This window comes from Alnus glutinosa, chromosome 7 (assembly GCF_958979055.1).
Source record: "Alnus glutinosa chromosome 7, dhAlnGlut1.1, whole genome shotgun sequence".
NCBI classification, from domain to species: Eukaryota; Viridiplantae; Streptophyta; class Magnoliopsida; order Fagales; family Betulaceae; genus Alnus; species Alnus glutinosa.
In genome coordinates, this window is record NC_084892.1 from 24511906 (window position 1) to 24517905 (window position 6000).

Sequence of the window (6000 nt, forward strand, 5' to 3'; positions counted from 1 at the left end):
AAAATAAAAATAAATCTTGAACCGTCGTCGCTGTCTTCTTTGATTTTGAGCTGAACGTCGTCTTCTTTTTTTTTCTGCAATTTTCCGGCCTCCTTGTTTGTTGCCGTGTTGCTTCTCTTATAAAGATAAGAGTCATTCTTCTTTTTGGGATTCGTACTACTATAAGAATCTCAGTCTTCTCTTTGTTCCATGTCTCTCTTACACTTGAAATAAAACTCCGCTTCTTTTTATAAGAGCCAAATACACCTTTTTCTTTTTGGTTTTGTCATGTAGTAGTATTAGAATGTTTATCCAATTCGTGGGTCCAACAGTTTGGTTTCACCTCTTCTTGTTTTACACATTGGGCTCTATCTTGGGCATATGATAGACTTCTTCTTTTGACCCACATCTTGGCTTTTACTCTTTGATTTCTTTGTAATTTCTACATAACACAATTTCTTGCATTAATATATCATTTAATCTTAATATTAATATTTGAACAATATTCCACAATTAAATATAAAATGCAAGAATTAAATTATAATAAAGTATGATAATACTTATTTTAATATGAAAAATAAGCACTTTTAAGCTATTATCACACCCATGGAAAGCAACTTATTAATCTAATGGTCTCCTTAGTTCCCGGGCTAATTTCTTCAAGATGAATTTCAATGTCTTCATAGGAGAAAATTCTAATACTCTAGTTGAAGTATGTAGGAATCATACATATCCATTCTCACTAGGGTTGACAATTTTTGACACGACTCGTGAACCCGATACGAACATGACACGGGAAAATAGGGTTTGGGTTCGGTTCATAATCGGGTCAACCCGATTTTGACCCGGGTTTTTTTTTTTGTTCAAAGAAAGAAAGAAAAAGTAACCCTGTAACCCGAAACCGAAAACAACCCATTTGTAATTGTGATTTGTGAATCTGCATCCTGCACTCCAGCCACTCCTGCGATTTTCATTTTGCGAACTAACCCTAGCCCAGACTGTCGCTAGCCGCCCGCCCACCCACACTCCAGCGACTTCGCACAGCCCGCACGGCCGACCGTCAACCATCCGGCCTTTTCCAGTTTTGCCCCTCTCTCTGAGTCTCTGCACCAAACTTTTCCCTCCCCCCTCTCCTACCCACCACCGGCACCAAACACCCGGCCACCACCGTCAGTGTCGCCGACTCGCCGCCCACCATCCGACCGATCTCGCTAAGCCTCATGTGGTTTGGTCACCTCCACGGCCCTGCCCCCCGAACGCCATAACCAATTTGTTTTCCACTTTTCCTTTCTCTAAGACTCATGCGGTTTGCTTTTGCTCTGAAACCGGCAATTGAAGCCTTGAAGGTAAAAACTAAAATTGAAGGTTGAAACATGTGAAATTGATGTCGTGTCGGGTTAACGAGTTACACGATCATCAGTCGTGCTCGGGTTACCCGATTATTAATCGGGTCGGGTTCGTGTCAGACCCGTTTATGCCATCGGGTCGGCCGGGTTGACACGAACCCGACTCGTGAACCAGAATTGCCAACCCCAATTCTCACACATGTTGAAAAAAAAAAAAAAATATATATATATATATATATATATATATATATATATATATATATATATATATATATATATATATATATATATATATATATGGGGAAGAATTCTTGGCTCAGTTTTTTTTTTTTTTTTTTTGGTGTGATTCGTGAAGTTAGCGCACGTTTGCCTTTTGAGTACATGACACTATAATTACTTTTAAATTTTTAATAAATTTGTTGAGGATTCCGTCACATATAATATTTTAAGTAGGGGTACTTCTTTTCTTTTTTTCTTTTTTTTTTTTTTTTTAATTTTATTTTTAGGGTGAATAATCAGAGCTAAAAGAAAAACTATACTTAGGCCACTTAAATTTTAACTCACCCTCTATCTTATGACTCCACCTATGATTCTATTTATGTATTAAAGACATAATTTTACAAAGCAATTCCATCCTCTTTCATCTTCTTCCATTTTTTTTTTTTTTTTTGTGTGTGTATATGCAATATACTTATTAAAAGAATTAGGGAGGCATGAATAAATTGTTTAATGTTATGGAGATGCCTTTTTTAAATGGACATAAATTTTTTACAAACCGGTTTGTAAGAAATTTCATACAACCCACATATAAGACAGACATGTGTCCTTTAAATATGTGAGAAACACATTTTTTTTTTATTAATACTATTAAAAAAAAAATATGTGAGAAGTATATACTATAAAAACAACCTGTGTTTCTCACATGCCAAGTGACACATGTCAATTTTATATGTGGGTTGTATGAAACTTTCTACAAACCAGTTTATTGGAAATTTTTGTCATTTTTAAATTTATACAGATCTTATATAACAATCTGACCCTCCCTCCATAAAGTACACATTTCTTTCCCTATAACATTTAGTTTAGGTTTTTTTTGGTAAATCGTGATGTTATGATTGCTTTGATCGTTTACGAGTTTCCATTCATATAATTGCTTTCCCTGCATAAAGTGCATATTTGCCTTTTGAGTATATAACACTAATTGCTTTTGACTCTTTAATAAATTTGTCAAGGATTCCGTCACATATAATATTTAAAATAAGGGCACTTTTTTTTTTAGGGTAGCTAATCAGAACTAAAAGACAAACTACACACTTAGGCTACTTAAATTTTAGAGATAATTGCACCGTTGGTCCCTGTGGTATACCATAATTATTTTTCACTCCCTATGGTTTAAAAAGTTCATGGGAGGTCCTTGTAATATGCAATAATTACAAATCGATCCCTGGCGTCAAATTCTGTTAAAATTTTTAACAGATTCCGTCAAATGCCACGTCAGCGCCACGTGTCGTCATCTTATTAGTGGCACGTGGCGCTGACATGTCCAATCTTAATAAAATAATATAAATTTATTAAAAAATAAATAAAAATACTTATTTTTTTTAAAAAAAATAAAAATTCAAAAAAAAAAAAGAAAAAAAAGAAAAAACAAAAATGGGGAAAGGGGTGGCCGCGCGCCACCCCCAGAGGCCGCCTAGGGTGGCGCGTGGCCACCCCCAGTGGCCGGGGGTGGCGCGCGGCCACCCTCAGGCCATTGGGGGTGGCCGTGCGCCACCCCCAGATGCCGCCTGGGGTGGCGCGCGGCCACCCCCTGGGGCTTGGGGGTGGCCGCGCGCCACCCCCTGCAGCCACTGGGGGTGGCGTGCGGCCACCCCCAGTGGCTGGGGGCGGGGGTGGCCTGGCCGCCCCTTCAGCTTTTTGTTTTTGGTTTTTTTTTTGAATTTTTTTATAAAAAAAAATAAATATTTTTATTTATTTTTTAATAAATTTATATTTTTTTTATTACGGTGGACACGTGTCGCCATCTTATTGGCGACACATGGCGCTGACGTGGCATTTGACGGAATCTGTTAAAAATTTTAACAGAATTTGACGCTAGGGATCGATTTGTAATTATTACATATCACGAGGACCTCCCATGAACTTTTTAAACTATAGGGAGTGAAAAATAATTATGGTATACCACAGGGACCAACGGTGCAATTATCCCTAAATTTTAACTCGCCCTTTTATGACTCCACCTATGATTCTAGACTTCTAGTTATGTATTAAAGGCATCATTTTGCATAGCAATTCCATCCTCTTTTTTTTTTTTTTTTTTTTTTGTGTGCGCATGCAATATACTTATTAAAAGAATTAGGGAGGCATGAATAAACCGTTTAATGTTATTGATATGCCTTTTTTAAATTTATACAAATATTATATAACAATTTGACCCTCCCTCCATAAAGCACACATTTCTTTCCCTATAACATATTTAGTTAAGGTTATTTATGGTAAATCGTGATGATATGATTGCTTTGATTGTTTACGAGTTTCCATCCACATAACTGCTTTTCCTACATAAAGCGCATGTTTGCCTTTTGAATACATGACACTATAATTATTGTTTTTGACTCTTTAATAAATTTGTCGAGGATTCTGTCACATATAAATTATAATATTTAAAGTAGGGTTACTTTTTTTGCTTATCACATGCAGATTTTGATCACTTTTTAAACTTATATTTGCAATTCATTAACATTACATAGACTATTTTACAATTTTTTCCTAAAATAACTTTATATGATTAAAAATCTTGAGAGCTCTAAAAGAAATGCTTGCAGAAAATGAAAGATTTGGAATCAAATATGAAAGGATAACATGTGGATCATCGAGTCATCTTGCTTTTCTAACCTAGAAAAAATTTATGTAAAACTTCACTTATAACTCCTGATCTTTCATTATTTTTGCAATTAAGTACTCAAACTTTAAAAAGTGTCAACTTAAGATATCCATCTTTCAATTTTTTCAATTTAAATATTCTGTTAGAATTTTTCGTTAAATCCTATCAAAATTCTCAAAATACTCCTGTATTTTTTTATTTTATTTTTATTTTTATTTTTTTTATTTTTGTAAAAAAGAATTTTACAAAAATGTTCAAAGATTCAGGCATAGGTATTTTTGTAAATTTCTTTAAATTCTGACCAACACCTAAATCCTTACAACTTTTTTTTCTTAATAAAAAAGGGGGGGTATTTTGAAGATTTTGACAGGATTTAACTGAAATTTCTAACAAGTGGTCGAAACTGAAAAAAAAAAAAATTAAAAGATGAATACTTTAAATTGACATTTTTTAAAGTTTGAGCACTTAATTGAAAAAAGTGATAAAAAATCAAAGATTATTCCTGAAGTACTTTAATTTTCGAACAAATTTACAAGGCAAAAGCTCCATTTTCTTCATTTGTTGCAAGGTGGTCCGTCACCAGGCGGTTTGGGAATGTAGGTGCAATGATCAGCAGCAGAAGGCGATACATTTACCCGATCTTGCTGAGAGAAGACGTTGTTTGCACCAAGTGTTGGTGGCTTCATGTCATCCAAAGGCCTTGCACCCTCAACAAGCTTGCTGCTAAAACTCATCAACAACACAAGGATCGCCATCTTTTCAGCATACGAAAGGCTTCTCATCCTCCTCCTGAAGAACATGATCGAGATCAAACAAGAATGTGTGTTTCTAATTCCCATTTACCAAAGGATGGTACGGTACTTGGTAGCTAGAGGCTTGTTCAACAAATTTTTATCTCTCTTTATATACACCAATTACGCGTATAAGAAAGTGAATTAAATTCCTAAAAAAATTCAAGGAACCTTCCTTGAACCTTTAAATTTCATTTAAAAAAAAAAAAAAAAGATTTAGTTTCCTTAGCCTCCTTATAATTGTGGCCATTATCAACGAAAGAAATAACGTACACCACAAGTTCACAACCAGACTGAATTTACGTGTGAGATTGTTTGCCGCGTTTGGAAATGCATGCGAGAGCTGTAGAATTTTCTAGGGCGAGCAACTTCTGAGACAGAGAGTAGGCAAATTCTTGGCAAGTACTCCTTGGTCGGTGCATTCAGGATGATATATATATATATATATATATATATATATATATATATATATATATATATATAGCTGCATATATACTTTAATTGGGATATATAGAAGATTAATTATAAATATAGAAAGTTTAGGTGTTTTTGCGTATGGACATTTTTCAGATACCAAATACATGAGCATGCAGGTGTACGTGATCAAAATACGTGAGATATGCCATGTGATCAACTTCTTTTAGGTCATGTTTATGTGGGTGATATGGAGATATATAAATAATCAAAGGCCTACTCGACACAAATTTACCGCGTGACAAATAATACGATAGACATATTGCACATGCAATTATAGGTTTATCAGTCTTAAATATATTTAGACACTTATCAAGGACCACCTCTAAGGTCTTACATAAAATGGGTCACCAATTTCGAAGAGGAATAGCCTCTTTAGCCCTCACCTCTTTCTCTATTTCACCCTGACAATTTTTTATTGACTGAAAGATTAGAGGCTCTCCAATACTACAGCGACCAGTATCATTCCGGTGGCCTTTTTCTTGTTTTGTAGGTTTTAATTATTTGATTCGGTTGCGTGAAAATC